This window comes from Furipterus horrens, unplaced genomic scaffold (assembly GCF_987537825.1).
Source record: "Furipterus horrens unplaced genomic scaffold, mFurHor1.1.pri manual_scaffold_6, whole genome shotgun sequence".
NCBI lineage: Eukaryota > Metazoa > Chordata > Mammalia > Chiroptera > Furipteridae > Furipterus > Furipterus horrens.
The window spans coordinates 43,677,253-43,700,581 of record NW_028327176.1 but is presented as its reverse complement, the minus strand read 5'-3'; the positions used below and the strand labels follow the sequence as shown (position 1 = coordinate 43,700,581).

The 23,329-nt window shown below is 35.0% G+C and overlaps 1 protein-coding gene and 1 pseudogene across 10 annotated transcripts in view; both read right to left on the bottom strand.

Moving 5' to 3' along the window:
- The window catches only part of EHBP1 (EH domain binding protein 1), a 381,983-nt gene that overhangs the window by 107,812 nt on the left and 250,842 nt on the right, over positions 1-23,329 (bottom strand). The gene's annotated exons all lie outside the window — the stretch shown is intronic.
- LOC150006051 (small ribosomal subunit protein eS10 pseudogene) lies at positions 16,014-16,447 on the bottom strand (annotated as a pseudogene).

The following is a 23,329-nucleotide window of genomic DNA, read 5'->3' as shown; positions in this document are numbered from 1 at the left end:
CATTGCAGCATTATTTATATAGCCTGACATGGAAACAATTTAAGTGTCCAGGGACAGATAACTAGATAAAGAAGTGGATACACACACACATGCACACACACAAAAGAATACCACTTAGCCATAAAAAAGATGTAATACTGTCACCTCCGACAACAAGGATGGATCTTGAGAGTTATTATGATAGGTGAATTAAGTCAGATGTAAAACAACAAAAACTGCATGATGTGGAATATAAAACAAAAAGTAACAAATGAACTAACAAACCAAACCAAACGGAACTCTTTAGGTACAGAGAACAAAATGGTGGTTACCAGAGGGGAGGAGGTGTGAGGAGGACAAATTGGTTAAAGGAAGTCAAATATGTGGTAATGGAAGGAAACTAGACTTTGCATGGTGAGCACACGATATAGTATACAGATATTGAATTATAATGTACACCTGAAGTTTACATAATGTTATCAACCAATGTTACATTAATAACTTAAATTTTAAAAAAATAAAAAAAATATTTTTCTGAATCAAATTATATTATTAAAGTATTGCTTCATTCCAAGTATGGATAGCAAATACATGGGCCAGGAATCTGCAATCATCATTACCCTGATTCATTCTAATCATCAGTAACACGTACACAGGTGATGTACAAATGTCATCACCATATTATAATCTAAAGTGGCTTTCTGTACTTAAAAATTAAGAAAAACACACCATGTGATGATGATGAATATATCCTTGTTCTAAGAAGGCTCAATATGAAAAGGCTGGAAGAACTAAACTAAACATTGAATTTATCCTAACACAAAACCCTTGTATTAAGACATCTCACAGAGATGCTTATTGCAGTGACAAGAAAAAGAAGTCATATGTATTGAAGAAACTAATGAAATCACAAGCCCTATAAATGGTCACGTCAGTTGTAGGGCAATAAAACTGAAATACAGCTATTATTCAATGAATCATTCACTTCAAAACTACTAACCTTTCATCTAATATTTTGCAGAGGATCACAAGAAATAAGCAGTTAAATTATTTTGAAACCTCCAATATAAATGGACGAAACTGCTTGTTTCTTGCTATTGCTGGCTCTTGATTTTGTAGTAAATGTGGCAGGTTGCTTGACTTCTCTCTCTCAGTTCCCTCTTCCAGAAAAAAAACTATATAAACTTTTCAGATAACCCAATAAAATGGGGATTATAAAGGTACTAAGAATGTTACTGTAATAGGAAGATTAGTCTCCCCACTCCTCCTGTTCATTATGCTCATTACCACACTCTCCTTCAATCACTTTTCACTATAGTGATCTCTTTGCTATTCCTTGTATACTCAACATGGTCCCACCTTATTATGTTTGCACACATTGTTCCATTTGCCTAGATGCTGCCTTATCAGATTGCATAGTTAACTCCAATGCAACCATCTCCATTAGGCCTATTCTGACCACTCTGTTTAATAATGCAACCCATCTCCATCACCCAACCCCAACTAGGCACTCCAGACTCCTCTTACCTTGCTCTATTTTTTCCATAGTACTTACTATCTTTTCATGGTTCATACGCTTTATTTTGGTTATTACTAAAACATGCTTATTGTTAATGCTTATTACCTGTTCAATGTCCTAAATAAAAGGACTATTAAGGCAGTGATTTTAGTTTGTTTTATCAACTGATCCTAAGTGTCCAGAATAGTTCCTGTCAAACAGCAAGTACTCAGTAAATAAATAAATTAATGCAAAACATTTAGCACAATCTATAGCACATAGTAACTACTCAGTAAATGTTAACTGCAATTATTATTACTACTACCAATGCATTATAGGCATTTGAATTTCTGTGTTTGAGGGTCTTTCATAAACTTCAAATGCCATGAATTTCTTCAGCATAGCAAAAAAAAATTTTTTTTCAAACAAAGCTTTGACATAATCTTGATACTCTATGTGCAAAATAGGGTACTTGGAATTCTTGGCAATGTAACTATTTACAGGTTTGGTGAAAAGCTCTGAATTACTTTGTAATTTATTGTTTTCCAAAGGAAGGAAGACACCAAAATCTGGCCACTAGCATAGAACCAAACTTTCAAATGTTGGAACTCTTTAAAACTTCTTATATTTTTACAATGACTAAATGTATAAGAAGGCACCTCTATTTAACGTACTGGGAGAGTAAAGCACAGATATTATAGTTGTCCTTTTTACCCACTGAGAGGAAATTTATAAAAGCTATTCTAATTATAACTTTATGATTAAAATGATCAGTCTACTCAATTAGATGATCCTCCCAGTTCTCTCTCAATCAAGCCACTGCATAGACAAAACTGCACTGATCTCAGTTTAACAGAGAACTGAAGTTAAATGTCAACCATCATGATTACAGAGCCAGTCTGAAGTGGTAACAGTAGAGAAGAAATAGAACTCGAGACCACTATTCCACTTAGTTCTATGTTGTAATATAGATCATTTTAACATATTATTTCTTTTAATATAGCATTTACATATTAAAGAAAGTAAGGTCAGCTAGTTATTCTTGCTAACAATGGTAACAAGATCTTTTTCAGAAAACTGAGTCGAATAACTTGTTACAAAACTTCCTAAATTTTAATAGTTGTAATTACAAAACTCCAATTCCATTTTTTTCTGCTCTACCCTTCTGACTATAATTGCTTTCTCCTTTGCTGTCTTCCCTTCTTCCACTGATATAAGCACAGATTCCTTTAGGTACATTGCTCTAAACAGTTTCCACTCTCAACACTTTGAGCTGATTCACTCTCAGGATTCCAACTATCACTTCCATGCAGATGATTCCCGAATATACATTTATAGTTCAAACTATCTCAAGTTGACATTTCCAGCTGGCTGTCTTTCCTGCCATATAAAATTCAAACTCAATATGTTCAAAACCATAATTATATCTTTCCTTAGAACCTGCTCCATTTTCACTATGTTTGCAAATGATACTGCTATTGTCCCATTGTCTAGATGTTTAGTCTCAGTTCTGCTTTGAATTCATTCACCTATCACCTCTTACCAGTTAATTCATGGGCAATTTTTATCCTGTTTTGGACTGTTTTTATAATCTAACTTCTTTTGTCTACTGCTAAATCTTCCTGATAGGTCTTCCTTCTTCCAAATTCTCCTTTAACATACCCACTGTCATAGCAACAATCTTGTTAAAACACAGGTCAAAGTCTCTAATGGCTCTCAAGAACATATAAAGCGATGTCAAAATACTTCTGAGCACTGAATCCAAAGTCTTTTTCAACATATCTAATTTGTAGGATGATTCACCATTTTCTAAAATCACTATGTTTTCCTACCTAGCTTTTCTACTTTTGGTCTATGATCATGTAGGTTGTCACTCCACTTGGAATGTCTTCTATCCCAGGTACAACTGCTACAATTCTATTCTACCTTCAAGATTCAGTTCAACTGTCATCTCCCACACTAAATTATTTCCCAATTCTCAGTCAGTAGAAGGCCTTTTCAATGTATCTTTGACTCTCTGCATCCCTTACGACATTTTTACTCAGCTCTTACCTCTACAAAAGACTTAGAATCTATACCACGGTGTTCCCACTTCAGTGCCTGTGCTCTTATACAACATTTCAGATTTCGAGATAATTTACTTTTAGGACCTCAACAGAAACTGTGAAGCTTCTTAACTAGTGATTGTCTTGGTCAACTTATCTTTTTCACAGCTTAGATCACTGCCCTGTGTATGTTAAATTAATTAATTCAAGAGGCAGTTGATCCAAACAATTTAAACCCTGAAGTATTCTGTTAATCAAATCTTTTGCCCATTCTGTTGGATTTTGGATTATTGGTCAGAACTGTAACTGATTAAGTCCAGAGCAATGAGGTTTATACATTACCATGCTGAAGTTGTAGGACATTTTGGTCTCAGTACCACTGATCCGGGGGCCATCTGATTATTGCAAATTATTATAAGCGGTTGAGGAAACTTTGGATAAATCCCAACATGGTGATCCCATAACAGCAGCACAGGCATGAACACTTATATCTGTACCGTTTTTATTCTTTTTTGAAGTGTTTTTATTTGAGTAGCTTCATTTTATTCTCATAGTAAAATTAGAAGTTAGGTTCTGTTATTAGACTAGCAGACAACAGATTATGCTGTAATTAAAATAATACTGGTAGGAACTTCTGCTTACATTAAAGTAGGACTACCATTGGAATACAATTTTTTAAAAGTTAAACAAAATTGCTTTTAGAAAACCTTCTAAGAAACATCAAGAGCTATCCTCAAGCCAAGACCTGGAGAAAACCAGAGAGAGAGTGAAGCTCTCAGTGCTGCTTTTAAAATGGGTGAGCTGAAACAGGGAATTGAGATGCAGATCTGCACTTTGGTAGACTTCCAAAAAGCAATATGAGTCCTTCTACCCTCAAAAGTAGAAAAAAATGCAATAGTAAAGATGAGAGAAAAACAAACAAAAAGGAAATAAACATACAATAAAAAGAATCAACAAAGCCAAAATTTGCTTCTTTGAAAGGACAAAAATCAATAAAACCTCTAGCATGACTGACCAAGATAAACAGAAAGAAACTAATTTCTAGAAAAGTATAGCTAAAATAAATAGAAAATGAAGAAAAAGAACGTATGGACACAGACAACAGTGTGGTGACTGCAGTGGTGAAGGGGGTGGGTGGAGGTGGAAGAGGGTATAAGGGTGATAAATGATAATGGGAAAAATACAATAAGAATAAACTATTAAAAAAAGAAATAGAAAATTTGGATAGTTCTAAAACTTAAAAGAAATTGAATTTGTAATTAAAAACCTTCCTAAAAACAAAATTCAGGCTCACTTCACTGATAGTAACACCAAACATTCAAGGAAGAAATGTCTCTAATATTATACAAATTCTCCCAGAGAACAAGAAAAAAATAGGCTCATTCCCCAACTAATTTAATGACCCTAACAAATCTTGATTCTAAAACCCAGTAGAATAGGCAAAATTAAAGGAAAACCTATCATGAATATAGAGGCAAAATTCTTAATGAAAATATAAGCACACTGAATCTAGCAGTTTAAAAATTGAATTGCACTATTCAAAAAATGCACATTTGATTTAACATTAGCAAGTCTACTGAAGTAACTTGTTATATTAACAGAATAACAGGGGACATAGGTATATATAATCACCTAAATAACTGCATAAAAAAACAAAGTTTAAGATCCATTCATATTCTACAGAACAATTTGGGCAAACTAGTAGTAATAGAAGATATCTTAACTTGCAAAAATCCTACAGCAGATATTGTAATGGTTTTCCCTTTGAGACAGAATCTATTACCACTTTTATTCAACACTGTATTGATGTCCTAGTTATTGCATTAAGGCAAGAAAACGATATAAGGGTATAACTATTGAAAAAGAAACAAAATTGTAAAAATTTCATTATTTATAAATAATAAAACTAAGAGTCGAAAATTCAAAGGAACCTACATATAACTTATTAGCATTAATAAGAGAATTTATAGAGGCTGCTGGATACAAAAAACAATGTACAAAACCAACTGCATTCCTGGACACCAACAAAAGCCATTAGAAATTTAAGACCACTTAGAGTGACCTAAACATATCAAATACTAATTAATGAACTTACAAATAATGTACATGACTGTTATTAAAATCACAGTTTATTGTGAGAAATAAAGAAGACCTAAGGAAATAGAGAAATAGCCCTGGCCGGTGTAGTTCAATGGATTGAGTGCAGGACTGCAAACAGGAAGGCTGCCTGTTCGATTGCCAGTCAGGGCACATGCCTGGGTTGCAGGCCAGGTCCCCAGTTGGGGGAGTATGAGTGGCAACCGCAGCCAACTGAATCTTGTACACAGTGATGTGTCCCTCCCTCTCTTTCTTCCTCTCTCTAAAAATAAATAAAATCTTTTTTAAAAAGCTTTAAAAAAAGAAATAGAGAAATATACCATATTTATGAATTAGAAGACTCAATTTTGTAAAGAGACCAATTTTTTCCCAGGGAGAAAGGGTTAACTAACAGATCTAAACCTTTTCTTCATGACAAAATGACCTTGGAGTTCAGCAACATTTTCACGGGAATACATTGAATTAAGATCAATGTGAAATTCAGATGTTACCAGGCAACATTATTTATTGTAAAAATGACCCCAGTTTGGTGAACTGCATCTAAACTTGGAAGTCTATCAATAAACTATAAATGCCTACTAAAAACAAAGGCTACAGCTATCCTGCAATTAGTGTGATTCTTGTAGCCAAATGTGTCCGTTGAGGGATATGATAGTTGTAAATATGGGCTGTTACAAGAGCCTGTATTTTATAAGCCAGAAAGGTCCACACTTACCCACCTGGTCTTGTCAACTCATATCTGAATAGCTCATGGAGGGAATGTGGTACTGCATTCCTGATGCTATAATGCTAGCGTATTGCATGCATGCATGCATACACACACACATACACATACACACACACAAACACACACACAGCTTATAAACAGAATATACCAAAAAATACCCTTAAAAATCAGTAAGCAAAAGGTCAACCAATAGAAAAATTGAATGTGCACTTTACAAAAGGAGAAACCCAAATATCTAGTACATAAAAATATTTGCTCCATCACATTAGCAGTATTCAGGGAATGCCAAAAACACTATACATTCCCTTCAAATGGCTAAAATTAAAAACTCTTTTATTAAAATGAAATGAATAATACCATGTATAGCAAAAGGAGCTGATAGAAGAACACTATGGCATCATCTATTTTGATGAATCTGAAGATGTGCCTATCCTATGACCATCAACCCTAGGTTTATATCCTACAGAAATGTATGTTTACACAAAATGTATGCTTACACATGTTCAAAATGTTCACAACAGCACTGTTTGCAATTCCCCAAATCTGAAAATACCAAATGTTCATCAACAATAAAACAGATTTGAAAATTGTGGTCTATTCAGATAGCAAAATGCTATACATGTGCATTGTAATACACATATTTAATCCCAAAACATACTATTGAAAAAAAGGAAACAGGTACAAAATCATATATACATAAGATTTCATTTATATAAAATGAGAAACCAGTCAAACTAAACCATATTGTTTAAGGATTTGAACTAAAAACAATAAAGCAAAGAACAAAGTGGTTTCTATAAAACTATGATGAAGATTATCTCTAGGGGAGAGGGAAGTTTAGCATAAGGGGCACAAATACAGATAGCTGTGGAGTGTTGGCAAAGATCTCATTCTTGTGTTTACAGAGATGTTCGCCTAAAGTAATTTGTTAGGCTTATGCACTTTTTGTGTGTATATTTCACATATATGTTAAGTTTCACAGCAAAAGAAGTTAGGAAGAATACTGGAATTGCTGGTTTTAAAATGATAAAATAAAAATGGCGACTTTCTGAGTTCTGGTCCACACGGAGGCATAGGTAGACATGCTTTGCCTCAACTAACTTCAAAACAAGAAACACCCAAAACTGCCAGAAAATCAAACCATATGGAAATCTGACAACCAAGGATTTAAAGAAGCAATATTCATCCAGATGGGTAGCCAGGGCAGAGAGGACGCAGTGAGGGGGCAGTGAGGCAGTGGAACGAGCAATCCCAGCTCCAGACCAGACTGCACAGCTCAGGGTTCAGGTGCCCAGAAAAATAGAGCTCGTAGTTTCTGGCTGTGAAAACCAGTGGGGGCTGGGGTGGCAGAAGAAAATGCTGGTTTCTCAGGAGAGTCCATTTATAGGGACTGCATGGGCCCAGAATGTACACAAATCCACCCACTCCAGGACCCACCACTAGGGCAGCAGCTGGAGGGACACCAGTTACATGCGGAAGTGACTGGAAACAGGGCAAGTGTGAGGCAAGCTTCCAGAAGTCAGGCAGTGACTTCCGGCCAAGATGGAGGCTTAGACTGACACGCTTGGTCTCCCTCTACAACTAAGAAGGAATATAACTACCTCAAAACAAAAGATAACCAGAAATTCTAGAAAATAAAACTACATGGAAGCCCAGCGTATGAAGTTATAAACCAGTGGTGCTCATCAGGACGGGAAGGAGGGGCGAGAAACTGATCCTGTCTGTGGTAGCAGCATGCTAGCGGCGGGACTGCAGAAAATGCCAGGGGAGCAATCCTAGCTGCAGTCAAGACCCTGCAGCTCGCAATTCCAACACTGGGAAAGGTAGCACCCCCATTGCCTCGGACGGTGGGGCCCAGAGGGCGGCAGGGATGGATCCCAGTCTCTCAGCGGAGAGTAACGGCAGGAATCCACCTTGGACCCCCGCCCCCACACAAAGCGCCACAGTGCAGTGAAAAAGGTTGCCAGGTAGTGACGAGTGCATGGGGATCCGCCCCCTACAGCCTGCCCAGGAAGCAAAGCTAAACACAAGTCTGTCAGAATGAAGCAGACAACGATTGAAATCCTGGTGACGCAGCTCACCAGGCAGCAGATGCTGATCCTGACAGACAAACGAATAGAAAACCTTTCTGAGGCTCAGTTCAGAGCTATAGTTATAAGGTGGCTTACAGAATTAACAAAAGATTTAGAACAAGACAGGGAAGGAATGAAAGCTATTCATACTGAAACGAATGAAAACACATATGAGACAAGTGGTGAGAAAATAAAATCCAGAGATCACATCAACAAACCAGAACATAGGGAAGGAACAAACAGTCAGCCAGTGCAGAAAGAGGAAACAAAAAGTAAGGAAAGTGAGGAGATCAGAAACCTCTGGGACAGCTATAAGTGAATGAACATTCAAATAATAGAATTGCCAGGGGCAAAGAAGAACAACTAGAAACTGAAAAATTATGTGAAAAAATAATGAAGCAGAACTTCCCTAACTTGGGGAAGGAAATAGACTTACGGGTCCAGGAAGCACAGAGAGTTCCAGAAAAACTGGACCCAGGGAGAACCACTCCAAGACACATTATAATCAAATTGTCAAAAATTAAAGATAAAGAATCTTAAAGCAGCAAGAGAGAAGAAAAGAATCATGTACAAAGGGGTCCCAGTTAGACTATCAGCTGACTTCTCAAAGGAGACTCTGCAGGCAAGAAGGGACTGGCAAGAAATATTCAAAGTAATGAAAATCAAAAACCTACAGCCACGAACACTCTATCCAGCAAAGCTGTCATTCAGAATAGAAGGGCAGAGAAAGTGCTTCCAGGACAAAATAAAACTGAAGGAGTTCATTAGATCCAAACCACTATTATATGAGATGTTAAAGGGGCTGGTTTAGAAGAAGGAGGATCAAAACTATGAACATTAAAATGAAAACTGCGTCACAAGAATCAGCGATAGAAGCTAGGGAATCGAAACAAAGGCAAACTAAATAGGCAACGAGAGTGGAAAAAGAACTACAAGTATGGGGAACATATTGGGGGGAGGTCAGCAGGGAGGGAGAAGTGGGAAAGGGAGGGAGATGGTACAGAAATTAAGAAGCATAGTAGGAGGGAATGGAGTAGACAGGAAAAGGTTGAGAAGAACTATATGCACAACCAAAAGGGGGGGGACAACTGGAAGGAGGGGGGATTACTGGGTGGAGGGGAGCAGAGGGCAAAGAAATTGGGACAACTGTAACAGCATAATCAATAAAACATATTAAAAATAACATTAAAATAAAAAAATAAAACATTGGAAACAGGAAAAAAAAAAAAGTCAGGCAGCAGTGGCACTGCCCCTTCTCCGACCACCCTCTCCCACCGCGGAGCTACAAAGTGGTGAAATGGGTTGTCCCATCCCGGAAAATACCCAAGGCTCTGCCCCATAAAACTTAACATGTGCTAAGACAGGGAATCAAAGTGGCTCTACCTAGTATACAGAAACAAACACAGGGAGGCTGCCAAATTGAGGAGACAAAGAAATACGGCCCAAATGAAGAAACAAAACAAGCTAAGCAAAGTGGAGATAGCCAACCTATTATATGAAGAGTTCAAAACACTGGTGACCAGGATGCTCAGAGATCTCACTGAATATGGCAAAAGCATAAGGGAAGAAACGAAGGCTACACTACGTGAAATAAAGAAAAATCCACAGGAAATCAACAGTGAAGGGAAGGAAGTCAAGATTCAAATTAACAATTTGTAACATAAAGAAGAAATAAACATTCAACCAGAACAAAATGAAGAAACAAGAATTCAAAAAAAACAAGGAGAGTTTCAGAAGACTGAGACATCTCCAAACATGCCAGCATCTGAATCATAGGGATGCCAGAGAAGAGGGAGAGCAAGAAATGGAAAACTTACTTGAAAAAATAATGAAGGAAAACTTCCCTAATTTGGCAAAGAAAACAGACATACAAGTCCAGGAAGCACAGCAAGTTCCAAACAAGATGGACCCAAAGAGGACCACACCAAGTCACATCATAATTAAAATTTCAAAGATTGAAGATAGAGAATCTTAAACACAGCAAGAGAAAGGCAGAGAGTTACCACAAAGGAGGTCCCATAAGACTGTCAGCTGATTTCTTAAAAGAAACTTTGCAGTCAAGAAGGGACTGGCAACAAGTATTCAATGTGATGAAAAGCAAGGACCTACAACCAAGATTACTCTATCCAGCAAAGCTATCATTTGGAATGGAAGGGCAGATGAAGTGCTTTCCATACAAGGTAAAGCTAAAGGAGTTCATCATCACCAAGCCCTTATTATATGAAATGTTAAAGGGACTTATTTAACAAAAAGAAGATCAAACCATGGACATTAAAAATGACGACAAACTCACAACTATCAACAACTGAATAAAAAAAAAAAACAAACTAAGCAAACCACTAGAAAAGAAACAGTATCACAGATATGAAGATCATTTGGAAGGTTATCAGTTGGGATGGGGAAGAGGGAGAAGGGGAAAAGGTCCAGGGATTAAGAAGCTTAATTGGTAGGTACAAAATACACAGGGAGTGTAAGAATAGTATAGGAAATGGAGAAGCCGAAGAACTTATATGCACAACCCATGGACATGAACTAAGTGGGGGGATTGCTGGAGAGAAGGAGGGTACCAGACAGAGGAGGGCATAAGGGGAAAAACTGGGTCAACTGCAACAGCATAATCAATAAAATATACTTAAAAATGGTGGCTTTCCAATTCAGTTTGAAAATTACCTAAGGGTACAATAACAAAGATGATGAGAAATAGAAAAGTACCACTTATTCATCATAAACTAGGAGACTTGTAATCCTGATCAGCAATATATTTCTACTGTTACACTTCCCAAATTATCAGAAGAATCAAATATAAGTAAAACAAAGAATATAGAACTCACAGCATAAAACTTTAAAATTAGAAAGCATAATATAAAATATCAGAACGAAAACCAAATATATCTCATTATTATGTAGAAGCCAGAGTAGAAATAGGCCCACGTACAACAGAGAAGAAAAGGATGAACTTAAGGATTTGTGTGAACAGAATGGTGGCGATATTGTTTAACAAATGAGACTTTTTTACATTGTGTAATCAAATGTGACAACATTTAGATCTTCAGGAGTTGGAGAATCAATATTTCACAAATGAACAATGCATGATGTTATAAATCATGCATCAATAAAATATCCATTTGAAAATGCAATATAGACCAATGTATTCTTTCATTTTCCATACTGCCAATAACCTAAATTATCTTTGAGTTTCTGTATAGTATTAAAAAGACAATCCTCAATTATTTGAAATATCTATTAAAATTATCTTCTTTTTCCAACTATACATTAGAGTGAGGTCAGATTTTCTTCATATATCAACCAAATAACATATTATAACATTAAATGCCAAGCTGTCTTCTATTAAGCCAGGCATTAAATTGTGTCTTGGTTTGGATCCCTTTGAGTTCTTACTATTTGAATAACTGATCTTCTTGGTGTTTATATTCATCTTTCCTCAAACCTGGGAAGTTTTCAGCCATTATTTATTCAAATAATCTCTCTCCTCCTTCCAGGACTCCCATAATGTATATGTTGATCCACTTGATGGGGTCTCACAAGTCTCTCACACTCTCTCTGTTCACTATATTTTTTTCTGTCTGTTCCTTAGATGCTATAATTTCCATTGTTCTATATTGAAGTTCACTGATTGTTCTGCTTGCTCAAACCTGCTTTTGAATCCCTCTAATGAATTATTAATTTCAGTTTTTGTACTTTTTATCTCCAGAATTTGTTTCTGGCTTCTTCTTAGGTTTATTTGGTTCATATATCATTTTTTAAACTTTTCCCCACATCTTCCTTTAATTCTTTCAGCAACTTTAAGACATTTGTTTAAAGCATTTGTCTAATAAGTACACCATGCGGTCTTTCTCAGGGATAGTTTGTTGTTTTTTCTATAAATAGGCTACTTTCCCTTTTCTTTGCATGCCTTGTGACTTTTTGTTCAAAACTGGGTATCTAAATGTAATAATTTGGTAACTTTATGTGGAATGTTCCCTTCCTCAGGGTTTGGGAGATTTTAATTATTTGCTTGTTTAATTGTTTTAGGCTGTCTCGATTCTGTGGATTACCTTGAGGTATAAACTAAAGGTCTTCTAAAGTTTTTTTTGAACCTGTGCCTTTCTCTGGCCACGTATGGTGATTTTTTTTTTTTTTTTTTTAATTTCTCCTGTGTGTGCAGTTGATTTTGAATGTACTTGTATTTTAAAGTCTGGGTCCCCAAAGAGGAAAATAGAAAAAACAAAGTGGGGGGTGGGAAGCACTAGCCCTTTAAACCTCTATAACTTGCTTTAGTCTGAGGGCGCGGGGCCTATAACAATGATGTGGGTGGGTGTCTGTAGGTGTGTTTATAACAATGTCTGGCCACCTCTATGTCTGCACTTTGGCCAGCACAAGGTGGAATCAGCAGTCAGAACACAAATCTCTGATATATGGAGGATTAGGGTCTTATCCACCCTGGTTCCTGCAAGTTGTTGCTTGCTCTAGGAATACAGCATAGCATCCTGCCATGGGGATGGGAGGTGTGAGAGGAGTGGCCATTGCTGAGCTTGACCACAATCAACTGCAGTTTATCATTTAACCCTTCCCTTCAAAATTGAAGGGTTTCAACAGATTCCAGACTTCCAAAATAGATCAGACCAATTCTGTCAGTTGAATTGTTGTCTATCTAGATAAGGAGATAGATTTCTGTTGTTGCTTACTCCATCATCTTCCTAAAATCTTCTATTTCCTCAATAACTTTTAAGAGTATCAGGGGGTTCTGAGACAAAAAGGTTTCAGAGTCACTGTTGTAGACAGTGCAAAAATGTAGGTCTGGGAATTAGTGTATTTTTAAGTGACCAACTCAACCAACATCAGCTTTGCGTGTACCAAAGCAAAATGAAGATGAGACTAATTGATGTCTTAAGTTTAAAAGTTAGAAGCTAAATTATAGTACCAATTTCAGAAAGATTCTTCTTGTTGTGTCACAAATAAAGAATAAAGAGGTTGAAGAAATGGAGAACACTGAGCAACACAGGGAGGTTCGCAGGGTATATTTATATCCATGATGTTTCCTTATGGGGTCTTGCCTGGCCATTAATGAAAGTAAATACACTGTAATAAGTTTGCTAGACGTATAAAAGAATAGTGTGTGATTGATTCCATGCCTATATAAATGTCAAAAATATTAAAAATCCATACTATAACAGAGTATTTGGACTATATAAATGCTCCACTTGGACTAGCAGCCTTTAACACAATTATTTCTTTAAAACTTACTACTCTAGGTATAAATCAAGGAGTGGAAGAGTTAGTGAAATTTCAGGCCCAATCATTATTATATAGACAGTAATATCAAAAAGAGCACAGTTACTTTGCTAAAAAAGCAACAGAACAAAATATCTCAGAGTGCTTTCCTCTGAGCATCTCTCCTGCTCTTAGGCATCTTCTGTGTTGTCCAAAAATGAAGTCATGACTGCTCTTTATCAGGTCATTCTTCACAGAAAAGCAAACAGCCTTTAAGCATGAGGTAGCATCTCCCTCTGGGACAAAGAACAGGCTTGTTTTATGATTGCTATAAAAGTGGTGGATTCCCTAAGTGCAGGGCTCTTTAGCTGTGATAAAACCCCACTGTGTGTGCAGCATCCATCTGACCCTTCATGTCACCCCTATGGGACTTGGTCACAAAGGAACCAAAATAAACATGCCAATGCTCATGCTGTGAGTAATAAAGTCCTTTGTCTCTGACTCAGGAGTTTTATCTCTTCATTGAGCATCCATGAAACATTAACAGGCCATTTGAGCACCTCACAGAATAAAATCCCACATCTGATTCATCTTATTTATGTTTATTTGAAAGCTTGTATGTAACACACATGCAAAACACATGTGTTAATCTAACCAATATAGACTGAACACATAAAATGGTCACATACTGTTTCAAGTCAGTTGAATAGGAATAAATTATGAAAAATTTGACTTTCTTTAACTTGCAAAGTAGTTAGTAATTTTCTTTTTTAAACAATTAGATGAAAGACTGTAAAGCCCTAACATTATACAATTTTATAATGACTCCTTTGTAAAGTCCTTTGGGATCAGTGAATTTTTAAAAGAGTATGCAGAGATTTTAGAATTACAAACAAAAAAGGCAAAATTTTCAAATTACTAGGTTAAAATATAGGAACTATGATATCCTAAAAAAAAAATCAGTAGGTGAATGAGCAAGTCAAGAGGTGAGACTAGAGAGCAAAGAAAAAAACAGAATAAGTTAGAAACTCAAGAGGGAATAAATTTTAAGATAGAGTTCGCTTATATTCTAAATTTGAGTTTTCTAAATATGCCCATTTGTTTTACCAGAAATTTCCAAACCACTCTCTTTCATCGACATCTAACCCATTTCATCAGCATCTAACCCATTTGCAAGAACATGTGAGTAGGCCAATCCTAGCTTATTAGGAGAGTTCTATCCATTTATATTTCACTCACTTTGTTCTGCTGTGTAATTTTGCCAGAAATATTCGTTCTTGCCAGGATATTCTTGTGGTTTTTCAGTGACACTACCTGTATCTTATATAATCTAACAAATACTGATCTATAGTATAGGGAAGAGTTGTTGCAGGCAGATGCATATTCTAAAGGAATATTAACTTAAAATTATGCATATTTTATCCATGTAATTTCTTCTTATAGATTTTTCTATAAAAATGAAAATAAGCCCAATTTTCCTGTAAATTTAGTATAATGAAACCATATACAGACTGCTATGAGGGAGAAGCTATGTTCACAAGGATATGTATCATAAAAAAAGGACACAGAATTGAGGTTCAGTGTATACATGGACTTTGGAGTCTGTCAGATCTTAGTTTGAGTCCTAAATCTGTCACTTAACATTTTATTTAATGATATATAAATAATACTTCAACTGTTTTGCTATTTCTTGAAAATTTTCCTTATCATTTTTATTTTTAATGTCAGTCATTTTAATTTTTAAATTAGTCCAACTTGTCAACTTTTTATCTTTTGTGGTATCTTTTGCTTTTTTTTTTTTGGTTTAGGAACTTATTTTTAAAAAGATTATATTCACCCACTTTTAGAGAGAGATGAAGTGAGGGAGAAAGAGAGGGAGAGAAATATCAATATCGATTGGTTGCCCCTTGAATGTGCCCCAACCAGTGACTGAACCCACAACCCAGGCAAGTGCCCTAACAGGGAATTGAACCAGTGACCCTTTGCATCGCAGGATGATACCCAACCAATTTAGCCACACTGGACAGGGCTAGAAAGTTATTTTCCATTCAGATATTTGGTAAATAATGTTTTTTTTCTTATTAAAATAATTTTTTTATTTTATGTTTTAACACATTCCTCTGCCTAGAATACATTTCAGTGAATGGCATGAATTAAAGTTCTGAATTATCAGCCTAATATCATTTCCTGAATAGCATTTCACTGTTCTGTAATCCTTCCTTTATTGTACTTTAAGTTGTTACATAAGTGTATATGTATGTCTGAATGAAATCATGTTATGTCTGGGCTGGACATTCTGCTTTAGTGACCTACTCTTTGTTTGTTTGTTTTTTTAAAAATTTTCTGGCCACAAGTTTATTTTACACAAAATAATCCCTCCAATTTTACCGAGGTAGTTGATCACATCCATGACAAAATCTGCCTCTAATCTGGAATTTGGTTGCTGACCCAGCCCTGGCCTTGGCTTTCTTGTTGGTAACAGAGGGCATAACACTCAGTCTATAGGTGTCTCTACCAGCTTCCCCTCATATGAGTCTTGCAAATCGCAGTCTCTCTGCCTCTTAGGGGGCAGGTGAACATAATTATAGAGATACTGGATATCCTCATTGGTAAGGTACCAGTAAAAAATGTCTCCAGGCAAACTATTCCTTCTCATAGTCTCGTGGTTTGAGCGACTGAACAGCCTTCATGAGGTGAAGGTTAGGCATGTTCTTGTCTGGTAGCTCAGGATGTTTAGGCATGTGGACATCCTTTTGGTCACCCTCATTCCCTACTTAAAAAGGAGTTAATAAATGGAAATCCAGTTTTTCTTGGGCATCAGTATCACAGCAGCTGCTGCATCTGGGGCTGAAGCTGGAGTACATTAGAATTTCATAATGTGCATTAATATCTTGTAGGGATAATCAAATATCATCAACCATCATCACTTTTTAAAAATGATTAAACAATAACTTATTTAAAAAATAAATTGAGTCATTTTGATACATCCCAAGAAATATTCTGTTTGCATTTTGATTATGGTTACATAAAATCCATTAAGTATCTGGGGAAGACAGATACCTTCACAATATTTAATACAGTAGTCCCTCGCTATATCGCGGTTCACTTATTGCAGCCTCACTGTATCGCGGGATTTTTAAAATATTATATTTAATTATTTATCACGGATTTTTCACTATATCGCGGAATTTTGTGTTGCTGTATACATATGTTGTTAAAGTTATGTAGGTTTAAGAGTGTGGAATAAATGTAAGGTTCCTACTTCGCGGGGGGGTCTGGAACGTAATACCCGCGATAAGTGAGGGAATACTGTATTACTATTTAAGTAAAATAATATAGGTAAAATGCCAAGAAGGTTTTAGCCAGTGTATTATCTTATTCACTACTTCTTCTTTTTTCTTAAATAATATTACAAAAAGTAAAAAAAAAAGCAGAAAACTAAAATCCATTAAATGGTGCGCATATTTTTTAAATATTCAGAGCAAATCTATTTTCCTATAACTCTAAATACTGAGCACAGTTTAACTTAAGTGTTAAGACATATTACCGATTTATAAATTAGGAAAGTTAAATGGCAGGTATTTACTTTAATAAAATAATTTAATCATAAGATTCCTCTTTCCCTGGTACATATTTAAAATATAACCTGAATTTCAAAAATTAATTTTAAAAAGACTCCAATCAAAATTTGTGTAAGTAATATGCAACTTAACACCAGGAAAACAAACAATCCAATTAAAAAAATGGGCAAAGGACCTGAGTAGTCACTTCTCCAAAGACAAACAAATATCCAAAAGATGTATGAAAAAATCAGAATGGTGCAGCCTCTGTGGAAAACAGTATGGAGTTTCTTCAAAAAATTAAAAATGGAACTGCCTTTTGACCCAGCGATCCCATTTCTGGGTATATATCTAGGGATCCCAAAACACTAATCAGAGAGAATATATGCACCCCAATGCTCATAGTGTTATTTATAATAGCAAAGGTCTGGAAACAGCCCAAGTACCCATCAGTAGATGAGCAGATAAAAAAAGCTATGATATATTTACACAACGAATTCTACGCAGCTATAAAAACGAAGAAACTCCTACCCTTTGCTACAACATGGATTGACTTGGACAATATTATGCTAAGCGAAATAAGCCAGTCAGGGAAAGACAAATACCATATCATCTCACTCATATGTGGAATCTAATGAACAAAATACACTGACAAACAAAACCAGAGGCATGGTCACATGAAACAAACTGATAGACCTCAGAAGGGAGGAGGGTGGACACAGACAACAATGTGGTAAAGACAGGGCAGCAGAGGGGGGAGGGGGTGGCTAGAGGAGGGGGTAAAATGCCGGACATCTGTAACAATGTCAACAATAAAAAACCTGCATAAGTGAGGTAAAATTATAGCACTGAAGACCTTATAAAAAACACATTTTAATGGTAATACTAATGTGAATTTTAAAAAATCCACATATAGACCACCTTAAACATAAATATAAGAGAAATCCTGTTCTAGCAATGTTAACCATTGGGAAAGTATACATTTATAGCTATTTCCAAGAGACACATATTTAATTTATACATTAATAACTCAAGAGAATAATATAATATTACTATGTAAATACTTATACTGTTTATCCAGTATAAGTATTAGCCTTTTTGCAAATTTTGGCCTTTACTGGACAAAGGTAAATCATATTCAATTATAGATGTAATTCCTAACTAAGTTAGCAATATAATAATTTTACAATATTAGAATGCTGACTTGGGCTTTCCTTCTCAACTTAAATTGTTTTTATACTTTTAACAGGCACATTTATAAAAGTATAATTTACATAGAACTGTCTTAAAGTGTACAGTTTGATGAATTTTACAAATTTGTACAGTCATGGAACCAACTCAATATTTTTAATTACCTTACTGTCTAATTTGAGCCAGTAATTAGCAGCTTATTCCCATCTTCCCTGATCCATTTCAGCTCTTTTACTCATTGAATACATTGATTATAAAAACAAATAAAGATGGTTTGTTTAATGCAATTCTCAACATGGATCATTTGGGAAGATTACACATTTCAAAATTAAGCTTAAATTGATACAGTACAAATTAATTCAGTAACCTTTGGTTTTATTTTTATAGATCACATTAATATGTTTCTGCAGAAAAAGTTAAAGAACTAATCAACTGAATTTACAGAATACCCCCCCCCCCCAAGAATCCTCATTATATTGCTGGTTTCATGATTAAAAAAATCTCTTATGAACAAAATAGAAAGAATAAACTGTCCAAAGATTTCCATAGAGACTATTACAACCTTTAAATAACAGGTTTTTCAAGTGATTTGAGTATGAGCTTTTTACTGTTTTTTTCTTGGATATAGTGACCAAGGCTTAAACTTTTCCATTATCATTTGGCTCTATAATTTTGAAAATGATTTACCCAATATATGTAGGTTTGAGATTTAAAAATGCTTCAGCTACACTCTTCAATCTAAACAGGCAACCTGCCTTGATTTCAAAGGTTTGACATTTTCTTTCTAGGAATTGTCATATTGCCCAAATTAGTTTATTATTAGGAGCTTCGGTGTTATAAAAAGAGGATAAAAACATGCAACAAAAATTTATCCCATCTGTCTTTTCTAGTCTTGTAATTATCGTGAGCAATTTCATTTATTTCCCATGAATTCATTTACCTAGGAAGATCATACACAATGTGCAGTCTACAAGTTAAGTACTGGGTGGTTATGCTTTACTATGAGACAAGTAAAAGCTTGTAAAGAAAAAAAGAGGCATAAAAGCGTGGCAAGTTTCACTACGCTATAGTGCTTTTAATGAAACATATTTACTGCCTTGGGTAAAAAGTAAAAGTAGCTCATAGCTGCAAAACTTTGTATAAATGCTTAGTATGTCATACTACATAACTGAAAGATTCTTAATTAAACATGTCCCACCAAAAATCCTCACCAAATTGCATTTGCCACCAAATGACTAACAAGTACACAACAGTTGGAAACTGTCAAAATATTTTACAGCTCAATTGTAATTACCAACCAAGTCTAAGCATGCCCCAGTGGGTGTTAACTACATCTTGGGGGATTCAAAACATTAAACAGCAGTCTTTTTTTTTGTTGTGGAGGTTTCTAATTTATACATTTAAAACTAACTAACTCCAAAGACTTTTGTTGTCCTTGGTGACAAATCAGTGAAACACCAATACGAGATATAATTACTGATTGTTTTTATAGATTCATTAGTAAGAAGAGCCTTTTCAAAAGATCATCTGGCTAATCTCTTACCATTATAATTGAATATATTGATTATTTGGTTATTTGTCTTATAACTAATCTTAAGACAGAAGTGTTTTCTCTCATCCTATCACAGTAGATGTAGCCAAAAGTAAATGTGAAGGCGTGATTATGGAGAAATGTCAGTATGAAGTACAGCTGATGAGTACCCAGAAGGAAAAATGTAGAACATCATTTGCCATTGGAGGTAGGACAGCGTCCTGCCAATTCTTCCCTCCTCACCAGAAAATGTACCATGGAGTAGAATCGAGCTTGATGCTCTGTGATCATCTAAATTGGGTTAGCTCTTACCAAGAGAAAAGAACTGAGTTAATTACTACTGACCGTAAGCACAGATAGATTACTACTTCCACCAGTAATCACTACCCATCCACTATCTTACTATCAGTTGGGGACAGAAATAGGAGAATTTACCATGGGATATATAAATTGTTTTTTTGAGGTCCTTAACTCTATATTTTTCCTGAGAGGTATCAATCAGGGAGAGTAGTATTCAAAAAAGCAGATGAATAACATACTCAGAACATTCCAGTGTTTTAAATTTAAAATGGAATTATAATACTTAATTTAAAATGTACTTTAAAATGTAACTATGGTTACACAAGAAACTTCAATTATACTTGTTTTAGGCTGAAAGGTGGGCACATAAGTATTGTATTAATTATAAAGGATCCTTTTACCTTTTTATATGACTGGAAAATTCCACTGAAAATCAAAAGAAAAAAATCACAAAGTAGTAGTCACACATGCTATCAAATATTTTAGCAGTTATTTAATAAATGGATTCCAACTAGATCATAATGCGAGCTAATAAAAAGATTCTTAAAATTAAATGAATTTGAAGTTCTGTAGATTGGTTCTCAGGAGAACCATAATCACCAAACAATTATGATCACAACTAGATGAAATGTTCAAACAAAACTGGAAATGCTGATTACTGCTACAACATAGAGTAGCTGACTGGGTCAGGTGTTGATAGCGGGAAATATACAATTGTTTTTAAAATAATTTTTTACATTGGATTCTTGGATACAAAGTTTGCGAAAAAAAGAAATGTATATTTCAGTAATATTATGTAGGCCTAAGTCTCCAACTTTTAACACATGCTAGTATCAGAAAAAAAGAAAGAAACATTCTCACAGGCATACCTTTATCTATGTATTATGCATATATACTTCTGTATATTTTAAAACATATACTGAAAGCAGAATTTTGAGAAGATAAAGATGAAGTTAGCAATTAAAATATTTCATTTAACTTGATGATATAAAAACCAATTTTTCTCTCATTATAAAAAAGAACAATCTGATAGAAAAGGCTTACTTTTGAAAATGTTGGTTTAATACCTTTAAGTCTAATTCTAAAGTGTACAAATTGATACCAGGTTTGAATGACTGTCATAGCTGAAAAGATACATCACAAAGATAGATAAATCTAAATGCAAAAAGTACATCCTTGGCGATGCTTACTAGATCAGGATACTCATTTTTCAATCCCATTTACCAAGTATGCGAAAGATTTTTGTTGATATTCATTTAGTTTCTCTTCACTTATGTCAACTAGTTGAGGTTAAAACACCACTAATAATATTTATTGGGGCTTTAAAACAGGTTTGAAAATTCAGGTTCTTAAAGTATATTGTTATGAGAGTTTACATAGGTGACAGGTATTGTTTTTAGCTACAATAATATGAAAATATTTCTGTAGCAGACACTATAGCTTGGCTGCTAACCAACATCCATTCTCATGCCTGCTTCTTTTAAGGGATGGGAAAAGCCTGGTAGTCACTTTTTGTAACTTACCTTGTAGCAAAGGATAGCCACATGACAGTCTGGCCAATATAATGTGAGTGGAAGTTCACAAAAATATGAGAAGTCTATGAATATAAGTGGAAGTTTATAATTCCCTGACAAAATGAGAGATGTGAAGCTTCCTCTCATACTTGTACTCTCTTTTCAACAAGATAGTTCCATCCTCTACCTGACACGTGATCCTCTAATATGTAGATATGTAGGCTGACTGAAGGTACCCTTGTCAAGATGCATATTAAGTATTGGTAAAGCTTAATTTCTTTCTTTATTTTAGATTAAAACATGTAGATACAAGTTTGAATATATTCTTCCCACACCCGTGGCTTGTCCTGGGCACTCCCCAGGGTCACACATCTCACTTTGCAAGCTACTGTTTTAAATAATACAAAGGGCTACATATGTCTAACAAAAAATACTCGCAACAGTCCTGTGACTTATTGTAATACACATTTTAGAGACCAGCCTCAGACAGGCTAAGGGACCTGCTGAAAAAGAAAACAAAACAATGCATGAATGGTTTGACTATAAATGATTTTTAGTCATAAATTTCAAGACTAGAGAACATTTTTATGAAATAAAAGTTTTTATTCCATTTGCCAAGCTGTATTAAACACATATACAATTAAATTATACCAAGAATACATCAATTGATTAAAAGAAGTAATAAATAGTCACATTTTTATATAAAAACTTCCATGAGTTAATAATGCTACATGTTTATATGCTATGCTTCATTATAATGAATTTGATATGCAGCAATCTCAGAAAGACCTATTTTAATTCCTATTGTAATACGTTTTTTAAAAAAATCAACAAAACTATCCCTTGATACAGATTCCAATGGGCCAGCAAGTCATCACCAAATCTTTATAATACTCATTGCATTCTGCCTATAAAAATTAACAAGATTCAAAGGTAAGAAATGATCCTTGTTGTTGAAGAATCAATTCATAACTGAGAAGGGAGGCATAAACAATTACTGTGACATAATGTGATGAAATTTATAAAATAGGTTCCTACACAGTGTTATGGAATCATAAAGTGGAAAGTTATGTCAATAAACGCCTAGGGGTTAATACCTAAAATTTATAAAGAGCTCATACAACTTAACACCAAAAAAACCCCCAAACAATCCAATTAAAAAATAAGCATAGAACCTGAATAGACATTTCTCCAAAGAAGACATAAAGAAGGATAATAGACATATGAAAATATGCCACCAGGAAGATGCAATTTAAAACCACAATGTGATTATCACCTCATACCTGTCAGAATGGCTATCATCAATAAATAAACAAACAAGTATTGGCAAGGATTTAGATAAAAGGGAACTTGGTGCATTGTTGATGGGATTGCAAACTGGTGCAGCCACTGTGGAAAACAGCATGGAGGTTCCCAAAAAAATTAAAAATAGAACTACCTTATGACCCAGCAATTCTACCTCTGGACATCTATCCGAAGAAACCTGAAACACTAACTCGAAAAGATATTTACATCCCTATGTTCATTGCAGCACTACCTACAAGAGCCAAGATATGGAGATAACCTATGTGCCCATCAACAGATGGCTGGATAAAGAAGATGTG